Below are 17,641 nucleotides of genomic sequence, written 5' to 3'. Positions count from 1 at the left end.
ATAACTTAAGAATCCGTAATCCTCAAGAAATGTGTTGAAAAAGATAATTCTTTTTTTTTTTTATAACTTAAGAATCCGTAATCCTCACATGAGATTTATTTGTCTAGTGTGTTAGGTTCGACTGAAAAACTATTAGTACAATCACAAATTAATTAACTTACTACAACAACTTCATCATCCCTTCCAAAGGATTTGAAGAAGATACTTGATTCATTCCAAATAAATATATATTTTGCTTTTCGCACCGAGATAATTAAATAATAATGTTAATTTATAAAAAGTAGCTGTGTTTAGATAAATATACAAATATTCTTATCTCTTATAAGTTTATTTTTTTTAATTATTGAACATATATATTTTTTAAATGAACAAAAAAATAAAAATGAAAATAAATTTTTTTCTAAACATATACAGGGAAAAAGCATTGCATTTGCAAGATGATGATAGTGCGATTTATTGTGTCCCATTAGCCTTTTGTCAAATTTTTACCACTAGGAAATAGGAATTGACCTGCACTTTGATTTGATCATCAATGCCCGGGGACGGATCTGCATTTAGGTAAGTGGTGCAACATGCCATTACTTATTTTATTTTATCAATTTTATTTTTTTTAATAATTTAATAATTGTATTACTATTAACAAATGATAGTAGTCTCGTTTAAAATTTAAATATTACATTGTTATTCAAAAAAATTAAATGGACTATTTAAAATTTAAATTTTAAAATATCATCTACTCAAATACTTAAAATTCAATTCAATTAAAATAAAATTTAAAAATATGAATATAAAAGTTAATATTATAGTATTATTCAATAAATAGAGTCTTGTAATTTATTTTATTTTTAAATTTTGTGACACCAAAAGTTTTATATATTGTCGATGCAAATAGTAAACACACACAATGTGGATTGTGGGGTTGGTTTAATAATGCATGCTTTGGTTGACAAATCCAAACTCATAATTATTTATATATTTTTTTATAATTTTGATACTTATTTATCAATATTTTTTAAAAAAATATTATATTATTATTCTTTTATATATAAAATATTATATCAAAAAATATTTAATTTTTTATGCTTTTAAATTTTTTTTCAAAATTTCAAAATTCTAAAACATCCTATTTAAACAAAACTCGAGTTTAAGCTTGAAAAAAGTATTCAACTAACTCCAAATTCTTCTTTAAATATTCAATTTGCTTAGCATACTTATGCTTACTTTCAAATTAACAATCTTCGCCAAATTTATGTCTATACTTTAAATAGTAAAAAAAATTTCTATCAATGTAAATATTATTTATACTTTAAATACATAATAATAATAATAATAATAATAATAATAATAATGTTGCTAAAATTTTTCAATGACGATGGAATGGATTTAGGGCGGTCGAAATAATTTTCTATCAATGTAAAGTTTATTTATACTTTAAACACATAATAATAATAATAATAATAATAATAATAATAAGATTGCTAAACTTTTACAATGATGACGGAATAGATTTAGGCGGGTCGAAATCGACGTAACTTGGGTTCCCGATCTCATCAAGAAAGAATTTAGGTTGATCTTGCTAAAATTGGTATACGAACCGAACCAAACAAAATCGAAATATGATATATGGATTTATTTCTAGTCTGATGTGATGAACTTAAATGGAATTAATCACTACTGAAGAAAAATAAAGCAAGAACATATGCAAATGCAAATAGACTTCTATTATCAATGAATTGTAATACTGAAACATAAGGAAAATAAGACAAGATAAAACAAAAATAGTCAGGATAAGTACCGGATTTGGCTGAATAAATCGTGCCCCCCTCTCCTCTATCGCTCGTAATATAATCCAATTAAATTGGATAACTTTCATATTTTCCACCTTTTTCTCGTGTGTCTATATTTTTTTGTAATTATTTTGGATAATACTTGAATTTTGGGCTGGACTAACCGCTATCTTTTGGGCTGGACTTTTTTTTTTTTTTTTTGCGTGTAATACAAATGCCTCCACAAAATTATTTCGGCAAAATTTATCTTGCAACCCAAATATTTTTGTTTTAAATCTCCTCATTCTGTGAGGGTTTCATTCTGATAAATCTTTTTTTTTTTTTTTAAATTTATCGTGAGTACCCAAATCTTTAGGCGGTTCATAGACCATTCTTCTTTCCTAATCTTTTATTCCATTGCAGCTTTGGGACTATTTTCACACAACAATCAACCAACATTGGAAAAACGTGTTGCAGCTCCGCTACCTCTCTATATCTTTTGGAATTGTCCCTTAACTAACATAACGATGGCTAAAATCTTTTGAGGTGTTTACCATTGACAAACTTCTTGAGTTCCTCTTCTTCTGGTTCCATCAGCTTGTGTGCGTTGTTCGATGACTTAGCCAAATATTTCAAGGGCCTAGGGTTGTTCTTCCGGAAAAGAGTCTAATTCCTGGAGTAGGGCTAGATTTTGTTCTTCCATTGACAACTCATTTTTCTGCAAGACTCAAAGCGATGGTACTGTAATGTTCAATGGTAGAACATCGTCTTCTCCATTGGTGAGTCTATATGGCTTGTTTCCCATCATCGATTACTTGGCATTTCGGTAAGCCTATAACGCCTCCTCTAAGGTATCGTGTCATCATCTCGAGTCGTTCTCCAGCACCTTCTTAATAATGGACATCAATACCTTATTTGTTTCCTCGGCTTGTCTATTAGCCTGAGGAGAGTAAAGTGAAAAGTGCACTAACTAAATCCCAATTTTACCGTCAAAGCCTCGACTTTGGCACTTGTGAACACGGTTCCTTAATCTGTCATAATAGTCTCGGGGATGTCGAACCGGTTGATTATATTGTTCTTAATTAAGCAAATGATATGGGATAGTTAGACCTGGGTAAGCGGGACTTCTTCCACTCATTTCGTGAAATAATCGGTAGCTATGAGGATGAAAGAATGCCCTTTGGACAATTGGGGAATAAGGTTCTTTCTCACTTTGGTCATCTCGAAAAGGCGATTAGGGTTTCCCGTTGCCTACCTATCGTGAAGGTGACCAATACCAGCTTCAGCTTAAGCGAAAGAGTCAACAAACTCACTGATCCTCGCATTCATATCCTGAAGGATCAAATTGTCATTCATCATGATTTGATGAGCCGTCGAGCCGTGGATCGGCTTTCATTTGAATTTCAAAACCTTTCATCGTCAAGTTACACACCCTTCCAGGTCTCTACATCATGAAGCATCATCGACAAAGGGTAAACATTAAGTGAATAATATATAGCCTCAACCGAATATACCTTCATTTCACGAACGGCTTCTGCCTTGAAGGTCTCAACATGGTTCCCGTTCCAAACATCACCGTTTGGTGCAATATCAATGGAACGCATTAGGTGGTGTGGATCCAATCCTTTCTAAGAATAACCGAATATGTAGGCTTTCCTTCAATTATAAAAATGCCACACAATCATTTCTGGTCCCAACGGTCACGTTCACCACTAAGACTCCGACGATCATATGTGCATTCCCGGTGAAATCAATCGGCTGCATCGTGGTCAAAATCAAGTCGCACTGGCTTTTTCCAATTTTCTTCAATGTAGGAAATGCCATCACATTGATGGAGGCTTCTCCATTGACCAGCACCTTGCTGATTGCATTTATATCGAGGTACACCATAAAAAATAAAGATTTTAGGTGTTGTGTGTTCTCTTCCGCAAGCTTCTGGAACACCATTTGTTTCGGTTTCATCAGCTAGAATGTCCTGGTCCACCCAAAATAATAAACCATCTTTTTCGGGCATAACATCTCTTTGGAGGCAAGTTGGCTGATCCTGGGTGCCTCAAACTTTTCTAGTAAAAATCCTATTGTGTTAATTCTGAAATCGCCTTCGTACTGCAAAGCAAGTTCGAGTTCTCGATTGTTTGCTATTATAACGAACCTTTCCTTAGAGCTTTTGTCATCATTGAGTGCTCCGATCGTAAGTTTGTCCCCCATAATTAGGTTTGCTCCCCGAGGAAATTGTTGCTCGTAATCGGCCTCACCAATAAATAGTATATGATTCGATCTCGACTTTTGGAAAGTCCATACTTGATGTCGCAAATTCTTCTTGTCCAATCGTTATTTTCCTGGATCTGCTTGTTCGTGGTTGTTTAGCTGCTGATCCTTTGCAATCTTGGTCTCCCGGTTAAGTCGAGCAACCATTGTTGCCTCTACATTCGCCTTTTTTGTCCTTGTAAACAATCTAGGTTCCTTCTGTTCTAATTTATTATTCAATTTCCGTCGTCTTGAGGTCAATTGGGATGGCGCATCAGATGGTGTAATGATATTTGTTCCATCGATGTAACACGTGAAACTTCTCTATCTTTCTTAAAGCTTACCTTGGCCACTGTAGTATTGGGTGATAATATGTCCCATACCGATTTTCTCGTCGGAGGGTTGATCGACCTTTCGAGCTTTTCAAACACCATCTGCCGAGTACCGGTGCTTGTGTCGCTGCTCCCAAGGTCCTCTATTGAACCGCAGGGCCTCTCTAGACGTATTCCAACAACATTAATCGGCGCCAAGGAAGGTCTTTGATAATGATGCCTCGTCGGAGGCTGAATCGTGTCGTCATAGAGATGACATATTGCCTCTCTGCTTGCTTGAGGGTTAATGAGAGAGAATGACAGCATAGGTGTTTTGCATTGCCCCCCCCCCCCCCAAGCAGTTCTTATAGAAGTGTTTAGCCAGCTTGTTGAGGGGCGTGTGGGTTGTTGGAGGACCTGAGAAGTAGACCCTCAATGCAGAGGGAACATGCGAGGGCATCTTCCACGGCTCCTCTAGGCGTGAGCATTAGATGCATAGGAACATCCCCAAATTGAATTTTCACCGTCCTCATTGAAGAGATGAAACATTGGTATGGCCCGAGAGTTGAATGTGGGATAGCTTCCGGAGTAGTTCCTTGTCCCTTGGCGTAAAAGGGTGCTGCCGGAGCTGGTATGTCTGAGGTCCAAATCACTCCAAGAGGTGCATGGACGATGCATTCGGAGCTAGGAATGGAAATGGGTCGAGTTTGACCAAACCCAAAACCCGACCCAAGAACATATATAGACCCAGGACCCGGACCGGATCTGATTGGACCCAGACCCGACCCGAGACATACCCAATAAACCCAACAAACCTGACAAATAATTTTTTTTACTATAAACAAGACCCAAATCCGGGCCCGACCAACCTAAATAGTTATCAATTTATTTCAAATAAATATAAAAAACTCACAATAAATAATCATCAACAACAACAAAAATAATAATAATTCAATCATAAAAATATATCTAACTCTTGCATATTATGATTTATGAAATAACCAAACATGCAATTTTTTGTGCAATTATCGTTAAAATTAAAAAACACATTAAAACATTAAGTCACTAATCGAAACGTAAAATAACAACAATCTTCATTGTTCATCGCCATCTCTTTCATCATCGTCAAATATTTTTTAGCACCCGGTAGTCAAGTTGCTATCTAAAACAATAAATCAACAAATAATATAAGTCATACAATATAATAAGATATAAATATATTAATTAAAAATATTAAAATTAATTTACTATTTGTTTCATTCCATAATCAATGTCGAACACATATTAATGCTTCCAAAGTAGAAGGGTTAAGACTACTACGATGAGGGCTAATAACTCTTCCATTATTAATGAATGTACATTAAACCAAAATATCCTTTATCATCTTTCGCAAATAAAGGTACTTGACTCCATTCGTCTTCCACCAATCCAATATATCAAAATTTTGTATTTGCAATAAAACACTTTCTTCCAAATATATATACAACTCTAACATCGTAGAAATTCTAGAAGAATCATTCATACTTTCCACAAATTGATCACATTTCTTCGATAAATCTAGATCAAATGCATCAGTAGAAATAAGATTGCGAGTTATTGAAACTCCCAAATCCAACATACCAACATCAAGCACCGAACTCATATCCGTAGAAGACGTAGCTTTAGAATGATAATTAATCAACAGATTATAACAATTTTGACGAACTTGATTAACCTTTATCTCAGCTGTATTACCATATATAAGATTAAAATAAAATTCAACCAACTTCAATTTGTACCTAAAATCCAATACAGCAACAACCCCCCAACATGATATGACAATCACTCCAATATTTTTTATACTTTGCAAGCATTTTCTTCGTCATTTCTTGAACCAACACATTTGAACTCTTGACCCATTTATTTAATTTTTATTTTATCTCACATATATGAGCAAAATAAAAAATTTGATGTAGGATAAAGAGTTTCAGAAAAGAACTCTGTCACCTTATAGAAAAAAATTCAACTTTCCACATATTTCAATTACAAATTTTCAATCCTCATTATTTGGCTCACTATAATAATTTTTCTCTCGGCATTTAACTTGTAGAAACTTATCTTTATAAATTATAGTTGTCTCTAACATCAAATAAGAGAGTTTCAACGAGTTTTGCAATTCAAAACTAATTTTCTAGAACAATTGATATGCAATTTACCGGTAGTTTTTTTTCAAAATTCTCAATTCTAGAAGGTGAAAGATTCCAATAAATGACAATATCATGCACTTTTTCAATTGCACCGATCAAATTCAAAATATGTGCAGAGCAACGCGTATGAAGTACCTTTTCATCCATCAGCATATCTTTTGATGACAGTTTCCCCAACATGTGTTAAATTATCGAATTATTGGTAGTACAATTATCAACAATAATAGTTGATAATTTTCTATCACTATTTTAATCCATCAAAGACAAAATGAGGACATTTGATAAGACTTCAGCAGTATGAGGAGCCGGTACATAAACAAACCTATGAAGTGAAATGTTTGTTAGTAAATTTCAATTATCTATACAACAAAAATACCAAAATAAAAAATTATTTCTAAGTAAATATACCTTAAAATGACAATTTTCAAAGTCCAAAAGTCATAAATATAATGCCCAGTAATTGACATAAATCTTTTTTTATTATTATTGCTTGATGTCCACATGTCTGTTGTGATGGAAATTCGACTATTAAGCTTGTCTAATATCTCATAAAACTTAGTTTTTTCAACCTCATAAATCTTAAAAATGTCACCTTTAAAAGTATATCTTGTAATCATGTTAAAATATGGCTGAAGATTACCAATAAATCTCCAAAAACCAATATGATCGACCATTGTCAACTGATAATCATGGAAAATCACCATTGTTGCAAGATTGTGCCTTGAATCTTCTCGATTAAACACACGTGTTTCAAGTGCTTGACGTTCATCAAGTTTTTTTCTTCCCATCATCATAATACTTTGTCGAATGTCCATTTTTCTTGGTCTCTTTTTACGAACTTTTTCAAAATGCTCCTTCAAATATGTCGTTCCATAACCACTCGGTGCTTTGAGACGGGCTTTGCAATAATTGCATTCTTCATATATCACATCATCATTTTTTTTCCTTTCGAAATGATCCCACCATTCTGATGTCATTTTTCTTTTACAATCCGTGTAGTCATTAGTTCACAAACTATCATTGTTAGTATTTTCCGTGGTGTGTCGCCTTTTTGTGCGAATGAATATGATGTTGCTAGATTTTTTTTATTCAGAAAGTAAAGAGAAACATAATATAATTATAAAAACAATTTATTTTTTAATTAAAATCCGGGTCGGATCTATCCTCAAACCCTGACCCGATCCAATCCGACCTTTAAATTTTTTGTTATACTTGGACCCAACCCCAGATGAATGGGTTGAGTCCGGGTCAGATCTCAAGTCTACCCGGACCCATTGTCATCTCTATTCTGGTCCTTTGTTGTCCATGCCCCTAAAGCATTGAATACTCCTTGTCCCACTATTGGGCTTCCTTAGACATTTGGATTGATTACGGGTACATAAGATGTCATTCTGCCGAAGAGGGGCCATTAAGGCACTGGCCTAACGGTCCCTATATTTTCTCTGACTCCAATAGTAGGTGGTGAACGCCTAAAGAAAAATTTTCGGATCCATTATTTTGTCTAAAATAATCACATGGCCGTACTGAAGTTGTGACACCCCGGCCCCCAAGTCACACGAAGCCAAACATGTCAGGATCATAGACTGGTCCTACAAGTCAACACGAGTCCTTCCAACGCGCTTTTGTCCTCACTCACGCGCACCCTAAGAGACTTCTCAGAGGGTCACCCATCCTCAAATAACTCTAGAGCAAACACGTTTAACTCTAAAGTTTTTTCAGTAGGGTTCCCGAAAAGGAATGTGCACATTCTTAATATGAGTAGTCTATTCAATCTATTTAACCTCTAATCAACTTTGGATGGCCTAATACCGGCTCATCCATACACGGGAGTTAACGGCCCAACTCCGGGGGTATCACATCCTCCCCCACATTAGAATACAACGTCCACATTGGACCCCAAAGATCGTCAACTGCTAGGCCCGTGAGCAGTCCGGCCAATGACTGCGGACTGTCGCAGATCGGCTTTGATACCAACTGTGACACCTTGGCCCACAAGCCACGCAAAGTCGAGTATATCGGGATCGTAGACTGGCCCCATAGGTCAACACGAGTCCTTTCAGTGCGCTCCTGTCCTCACTCATGCGTACCCTATGAGACTTCCCAGGGGGTCACCTATCCTCAAATTACTCTAAAGCAAGCATGCTTAACTCTAGAGTTCTTTCAGTAGGATTCCAAAAAAGAATGTGCTCATTGTTGACATGAGTAGTCTATTCAATCTATTTAATCTCTAATCAATTTCAGATGGCCTAATATCGGCTCATCCACACACGGGAGTTGGTCAAACAACGGGCCAACTTCATGGGTATCACAGAAGTGGATTGGCAACATGATCGGTGGTGATGCAAGATGGTGCCCTTTCCGGAGACTTGAGGTACATCAGATCGGAGTTGTGTGCGTGTCTTGCCCTTCCGGTTTCCCTCTTCTCTAAACCACGTAGATTGATCCTCAAATGTTGGTCTTACGATATCGGTCATGCGTTTGGTAACTTCAGCAGTCATGCCACAAAAAGGATGCGGATTGCTACTTGGATTTGATCCTGCAATATGCTGGCCGGGAGAGTGAGTAACTGATCGTTTCTTCCAAGAGCAGCCGACAATTCATCGCGCACAAAATCTTCTATGTTTTTCCGCACCGAACTCTCTCCTATAATTCCTTTGTCCTTAGATATTGTTGATGGGGATTTTAATTTCCGGTTGCCAAGTTGCATAAACATAGTGAGATGCGTTGGTGTTCCACTGGGTGTACCAATCTGTCGTCGCTAAACTTTATCGATGACAACCGGATAGATTTGGGCCTGTGTAACTTAGGTTATCCAACCTTCTCAAATTTTTGGGCTGATCTTACTATAAAAACTCGTTATACGAATGGAATCGAGATATGAAATATGGATCTGTTGTTAGTCCAATGTGATGAACTTAAATGGAATTAATCACAACTGACGAAAAGTAAAGTAAAAACAAATGCAAATAGACTTTGATTAATTATGAAAATTGTAATACAAGAAAGTAGGAAAACAAAAAAAAAAATATATGTATTGGGTTTGGTTGAATAAATCGTGCCCTCTCTCCTTTATCACTCCTAATATATATCCAATTAAATTGGATAACTTTCCATATTTTTTACATTTTCCTCCTCATATGTCAATTTTTTGTAACTATTTTGACTGAATTTTGGACTAGACTGAATGTTATTTTTGTGCCAGATTGATTTTTCTAGTGTAATACAAACAACAATAACTTTGTCACTAATTTTATATTATACAGTATTATTTAAACACTTTTTTTAATGACTTTATCCAAATATCTTTACATTTTTTTTACATGAATATATTTTTTTCTTAGTATCAATATCAACTATATAAGCATATTTTTTACGAGAGGAGTATCAAAATCAAACATAAACTATAAATACAAATACAAAAAATACAAAAATGAAAAAATTAGTACTTAGGACATATTCTTGATATATATATATATATACTAGTCTTGAAATGAATTTGTTCATGCAATGAAAATTGAAATACTTCTTGTTACGAAAAGGACTAAATTTACAATATAAAGAAAACTTATTTTGTTATATTTGTTAAAACCATAAAATGTACGTGTGTTATAACATTCTAACGTTTGTTGCATCTGTCATCGCTTCCATAGGAGTTCAGAGTAAGTGTGATGACAAACACTCGTAGCTTTATCAATATAGATATTATATAAAATATTAACATTGATTTAAAATACATCAACCAAAATATATTTTATCAAATATTTTTCTTGTCTATAACCAAACATATCTCCGACTATTTGAATCCTTTAATAAAAGCGCCATGCCCAAAAAGTCTCCTTGGAGTGTCTACCGGTGGCATGTTGTCTTTTGGCATATCGCGAATGTCTATCATTTTTATTTTTCTTCGTTTCCTAGTTGTACATGTAATGCAAGTAAATTTAGTCCAATCCACAAATACATGCAATATTAAATAGATTTATTCAATGATGATTGCTATACCGTTCTTGTTTTCTTGATAGTTTTCTCAAAGCCTTCTCTTTGTAGCTTCGAGTTTCTTCTCAATGTCCCATTAAGAGATCTGATATAATAGAATAGTAACGATTAGTAATGTAACATAAATACCTATAATTAAATCCATATATATGTATCCAATGCTCACATCAGGACGATGAGGCTTTGATATCTTTTGAATATTGCAACAATCCGATCTTTTAGGACTTCTTTGTCATCATTCTTGAAAACTAAAACAAAAAACCGGATGTCGTCAAACCAAAAATTACAAAACCGTACATGAAAGTGTAAAATCCAAGAGTGAACTTATTTTCCTCGCAGTCCACATTGTCGAAGAACTTCATCGAAATTCATTACCATTTTGTCAGTATGTAGAAATGTAAAGCCTTCCATAATATTGCATGCACTTTAGACAAATAGATTGGTTACGTGCAATAGTTCTTCATCAGAAAAGTCTGGAAGGTTGAGCGAGATTGCTGCTTCATCCATGGGAGGAACTGCCAATCCAATCCATTTTTTGTTGCTTGATTCTATTACATTGTTTCAAGAAATTCATCTATCAAGAAATTGATCGATATATCGAGTCGAGATAGAAATAATAATAATAGTAATAATAAAGATTGGTGCTGCTAGGAGGTGCCTTGGTTTTTCTTCAGGGGATCCATCCAATCTTCAACCATGTGGTTCCAATCTCTAATTAATCCATCCTTTTGCGATGATCTGTTCATCCTAATAGCGTGAAATTGTAGTGAAATTAAAGACGACAATCATATTTTTATATAATGCAAGTAGTAATCAAGAACGCCATTGTACGGACCTTATCTTCTTCAAAATTCTACGTTGAAGGAACTTTCTTCCGAGTTCTTGCAGGAGACTGCATCTTCTTCTTCTTCGTCTTTCTTGGAGTGATATCGTCGGTGTTGAAAAAAGCTCTGCAGAGAAAGAAAAAATGAGTGACGATGGAAAAGAAGGAAAATGTATATATGTTGAGTAAGAAAACCAATGTATATGGTTTCTTGAGAATGGGCTTATAAATTGGATTGATATATAGTCCAATGGGCCTGATAATGGTAGTAGGGTCTCTTAAATGAAGTCGGGCGAAGAAGGATGAGACGACCGATAAGGAGGTCGGACAAGATGAAGTCGGGCAAAGGAGGATGAGACGACCGATACGGAGGTCGGACAAAGTGAAGTCGGACGAAGGAGGATGAGACGGACGATAAGGAGGTCGGACAAGATAAGGTCGGGCGAAGAAAGCTGAGACGGTCGATACGGGGGTCAGACAAGAAGAGAGTGGGCTTCTAGGGGCCCATTTGAAAGAAAGGTCTGTTAATTGGTCGCTTAATTAAGTGACCTGTTAATCGCCTGATCGATTGGCCGGTCATTTGGTCAAACAGTAGTTCAGTCGCTTGAAAGGACGGTCAGTTGGTCGCTTGATTGGGCGATCGATTAAATCTTCTAGACAGATAATTGTTGAGCCGATTGAAGGGACTGGATGGTGGTCGCTTGATTGGGCGATCGATGAATCGTCTGGACGAATGGTTGTTCAGCCGATTGAAAGGACTGGATGGTGGTCGCTTGATTGGGCGATCGATGAATCGTCTGGACAAATGGTTGTTCAGCTGATTGAAGGGACTGGATGGTGGTCGCTTGATTGGGTGATCGATGAATCGTCTGGACGAATGGTTGTTCAACAGATTGAAGGGACTAGATGGTGGTCGCTTGATTGGGCGATCGATGAATCATCTGGACGAATGGTTGTTCAGTCGTTTGAAGGGACTGGATGGTGGTCGCTTGATTGGGCGATCGATGAATCGTCTGGACGAATGGTTGTTCAACCGATTGAAGGGACTGAATGGTGGTCGCTCGAGTGGGCGACTGATTAGTCGTTTGGTCTAGCGACCAGTTAGTATCTGAATTGGTCGGTTGGTCAATCGTTGGGTTATTCGGTAGGTTCAGTCGGTGGATGGTCCAGACGATTTCTCAGTTGGGTGGTGATTTATGATCCGTCTGAAAAGGCGAAGGTTGTTTTCAAAGTTATAGGGTCGAGCAAACGGTTGCTAAATATAAATGCGACTGTTACGTACGAATTTTATAGTAAATGACCCAAAATAGAAAGAGATGTGGGCCCGTCTCTGGGCCCATCAGGTGGCTAAGGGGTTTTTCGAGGCAGTCGGTCAGCCTGCAGTCTGTCTAAAGTATTCTGGACGGTTGAGTAGTTATTCGGGACCAGCCGTTCATTTAAGGAGGTAAGGTACCCAGAGGCGGTCGGTCGAGCCAGTTGGGTTCTGTAACTGGTGGGAGCGGTTGGTGAAACAGTTAAAACACGTGTCAATGGAGGAGGAATTAGTGGGCGGTTGACGGCGGTTGCTGTAACCGAACAGACGACGGTTCCAAAATGTTTCTTTAAGGAATATTTAAAGATTTGGGTTTGTTTTGAAAAAGCATCTTCAATCGACATCAAAATCAGTGAATTTCTTTTGGGATCACTATTTTACTTTTACAATCTGTAGTATTTATTTTTCCTATTTTATTTATGTATCGTACGGTGTCTAGGGATTCTTAAATCTCAGGCATTTCATTTTATCAAATTCGAAGATAATTTCTATTTTCGAATTTTACTTTTTATTGTTGAAAATCGGCATCAACAATATATATAATATATAGATGATAGTGAAATTACGAATTTGGCCCAATCTTTATATTTATCCATAAAATGATAAATGCAATCACGATGGCCTGAAATGGAATGTTTGTTTTTTTTTTTATTATTATTATTGAAACAATATTTTGATGTTATTACTTATGGGATAAAATATTATATTTTTATTGATAATCGTATAGCTATTGATATTGATTTCGGTTGTTGAATTATGACCTTTTTAATTGAGAAAGTATATGTATATATTAGATTGTGTATAAATATATGCATATATTATAATTTTATAATATTAACCCGAGGTATGTTGAAAAAATTCTTTAGTAAATACACTAATTATATAAATATATATTTATTATATAATCACTATAAAAAAATTCTGCATTTATTTTTTTCTTCACAGGATTGCACTCATCTGGCCATCGAGACTCATCTATTGGGTTTGGTCCATCTCTCCCTCTGAGTCTTGCCCATATATGTGTATATATATATATATATATATATTAGTGCTCGTATATGCACGCTATCCTGCATGCGCAGCTTCGTGTAATGTTAGAAAGACTTGTATAAAGTATTTTGGTAAATATATCTTTGGGAGTATTTATGCGTTTTCTAATTGATGTGTAAACCATTCGCTGTATTGAAAAATTTAGAAATCGTAGTTGTATTTTTACGAGGCAATATTAAAGTTAGTTTTCACAGCTTATAGTTAGAAGGGGTTAATATTTTGTAAATTTAGGATTGGTGACAAACTTATATTTCTTTGCATCTATTAATTCAAGTTTAAATCCATTGGAGTGTAGTACTTTTCCTCGATTCTTAGAATGGATGGGTTAGTCTTGAACTGCCGGTTCGTTCGAAGTGAGCATAAGGGGAAAATCATGTAAAAAACTTTACAAATGGATTTAACACTGTAAATTTCGGTAATTGGAGAAGAGGTCCAGGATTAATCCTATGAAAATAGGACAGCTCACAGCAGAGATGATGGGGTGAGTAACATATGTTAAAGACAATATATATAAAAATTGAAAACAACAAATTAAAACAGAGCTACTTGCAAAAGCTGTCGAAATGAGAGCATAAACAACAAAGTAAAAAAAGATAAATTTCTTGAAAAGAATAAAGTCCATGCTGTCCTTAGTTCTGTTAATCACAAATTCACCTTTTATAACCATTAATGGTGTTCAATGCCCTTTTTTTAAAAAAAAAAAAAAAATGTATTAACCTAGTGGGACATTAAGCAGTCACCAGGTGGAGCAAATAGAAAAATAAATAAATAAACAAAGAATGAAGAAGAAGAAGAAGAAGAAGAAGAGAAAGAGAGAGGAAGAATCTGGTCTTGTGCAGTGGAGGCGCCGCGGCTCTGGATGTGTGATGTTTTAATTAGATTAAAGTGTATTATATAAAAATAATTAGAACTACTACATACAATTCTATAAAAATAAAAATAAAAATAAAAATTATATTAGTATTAATATTAATATTAATAAAAAATACATAATTATTAAGGATATAAAAAAAATAATATTATACTCTCTCCGTCCGGCTAGAAAGTATATATATTTTTATTTTGGAATATCCAATTACAAAGTAAACCTTTTATTAAATACTTCACTTTTTTCAAAATTATCCTTATTTTCTATCACATCGTTACTTTTAGGGTAAAAATATTATTATACTACTTTTAACTATTCACTATAATTAAAATACTATTATTTCTTAAACACCGTCGCCAAAAAGTAAATATTTACTTTATATGTGGACGGAAGAAGTATTATTTTTAGATAATTATATTTAATTTAAATTATAATAATTATAAAATATATTAATATTTTTTTTAGTTTATTTTTATTCAATAGTTAAATTAACTATATATTAAGTTAATTATTTAATTGTCTTTTCTATAATAATAATTTAATAAGAAAAATATATTTTTATTGTCAAATTTTTCAGAATTTAAACTTTTTACATGATATATATAATCTCTACAAAATAATACTTCCTCTGTTCCAATTAATTTGTCATCATTAGTTGGGACACAGAGTTTTAGATATTTTATAATAGTAAATAATTAAAAAGTATATTAATAAAAATAATTATCCTATAATAAAAATAATTATAAATTAAAATTAATATGACTAAATTATTTAATTAAAATAAAAAAATTATAAATTATGAATTTTTAAAATTTGATTAAAGTATATAATTATATTTTAAAGAAAAAAATAAATAAATTATGCGAGACGAACCGAAATAAAAATAATGAATAAATTATGTGTGACGAAGAGAATATGATATTGACATATATATATATTTTATATTTATTGGTAAAAATATTTTTGTTACGTACGAAATTTAGAATTAGGTTAAAAGCCCAAGGTAAAAAGAAGAATGGGCCTGACAATAGGGTTGATTGAACTGGCTGAAGGACACCGTGAGGAAATCAAGGAAAATAGGTTTATTTCTAAGGAAAATACAAGACGGAAAGTCATCAGGACGGAAGGACCTCAGGTCGGTAGGTCCTCAAGACGGAAAGACCTCAGGTCGGAAGGTCTTCAGGTCGGGAGGTCCTCAAGACGGAAAGACCTCAGGGCGGAAGGTCTTCGGGTCGGGAGGTCCTCAAGACGGAAAGTTATCAGGACGGAAGGACCTCAGGTCGGTAGGTCCTCAAGACGGAAAGACCTCAGGTCGGAAGGTCTTCAGGTCGGGAGGTCCTCAAGACGGAAAGACCTCAGGGCGGAAGGTCTTCGGGTCGGTAGGTCCTCAAGACGGAAAGACCTCAGGTCGGAAGGTCTTCAGGTCGGGAGGTCCTCAAGACGGAAAGACCTCAGGGCGGAAGGTCTTCGGGTCGGGAGGTCCTCAAGACGGAAAGTTATCAGGACGGAAGGACTTTAGGTCGGTAGGTCTTCAAGACGGAAAGACCTCAAGTCGGAAGGTTTTCAGGTCGGGAGGTCCTCAAGACAGAAAGTCATCAGGACGGGAAGTCCGCAGGTCGGGAGGCCCTCAGGACGGGAAATCCGTAGGTCGGGAGGCCTTCAGGACGGGAAGTTCCCAAATCGGAATTCTGCGGCAGGACCAACGAATCGGATGGTTTGTTAGTCGGGATGTCTGTAGCTACTCCAACAAGTCAGATGGTTTGCAAGTCGGGAGGATTGGCAGTCGGACCCATACTATTGTAGATTGGCTGTCGGGCCTAAAGGGCGGAAGGTCTGGGGTCAGCTCAAAGAGTGAAATATAGGGATAATTTTGGTCTGCTGAGGACGCGTGTCAGCAGGAGAAGGGTTGGAAGACGGTTGGGAAGGAGACGTTGTAACCGTTCGGGTGACGGTTTTCGGTACGGTTTCCCAGAGAATATTTAAAGGCTTGGATAATCATTTGGCAAGGTATCTTCAATCAACTTCAACAAAGCAAAGTCAGATTTGGGGATCACCACTTTAAATTTCAGTCTTTTATTTTCCAGTTTATTTTCTGTACCATACAGTGTTTAGAGATTCCTAATCTCAGGCACTAATTAATCAAGTTTAAGGATATTTTCTATATCTTTGAATTTTACTTTATTTTTGTTGAAAAAATACATCAACAAATTGGCGACCACAGTGGGAGCAAGACAAAATTGCTCATTCCAATTCCGGCGATAATTTCATACGTCTTAGATCCGGCCGTATCATCGGAAGGGTCCATATGGCAGGTTCACAACCTCAATCATCTTCGGCACCGGTGGGAGAATCCGTTCCACCACCTATTGTGCCAAATGCCGGGGAAATCCCACAACCACCAACTGATTGGTGGTCTTATGTTCAACAAATGAACAACCAGCATACCTTGGTTATGCAGAATATGTTGCGTGAGCAACAAACGAACATGTTGCGTGAGCAACAGAGTCTGATGCAGAACATGATAGATCAAGCATTGTCAAGGGTTAGTCTTCAACCCACTCAGACTCCACCAGGAGTATCACCGTCCAGACCACAGGCAAATTTCGCAGGACCATCATTCGTGGATAGTACATTCCCAAGTGCCACAAATCCCAACCGAATGGATAGGGGAAAATCTCCTTTGACTTTTCCAAACAATGTTCCACTGGGACCAAGGGTTACCAATCCGCAGCCGAACAATACAAGGGAGGACAGGCCTGAAGGATATATACATGATCCTATTCATATTCCTGTGCAGGATCCGTTCCATGTTCCTGATCATCAACGCTTCCATGTAGATCCTGATGAGATTGCACATATATTAAGGGATCAGTATGGATTAACTCCTCAGATGGCTAACCGCCCTGCATATCAGAGACCTTTCCCAGAAAGGATCATTAATGAATACCCTCTCCCAAGGAATTTTCGACCACCCGACTTTCATGCATTCTCAGGGGAGGACGGATCTTCCACCATAGAACATGTTGGTCGGTTCACAGCACAATTAGGAGAAGTTGGCAATAACCCTTTTTATAAGTTACAGCTG

This window comes from Andrographis paniculata, unplaced genomic scaffold, assembly GCF_009805555.1.
Source record: "Andrographis paniculata isolate CXL003 unplaced genomic scaffold, ASM980555v1 Contig12END, whole genome shotgun sequence".
Lineage (NCBI taxonomy): Eukaryota > Viridiplantae > Streptophyta > Magnoliopsida > Lamiales > Acanthaceae > Andrographis > Andrographis paniculata.
This window is presented reverse-complemented; position numbering follows the sequence as displayed.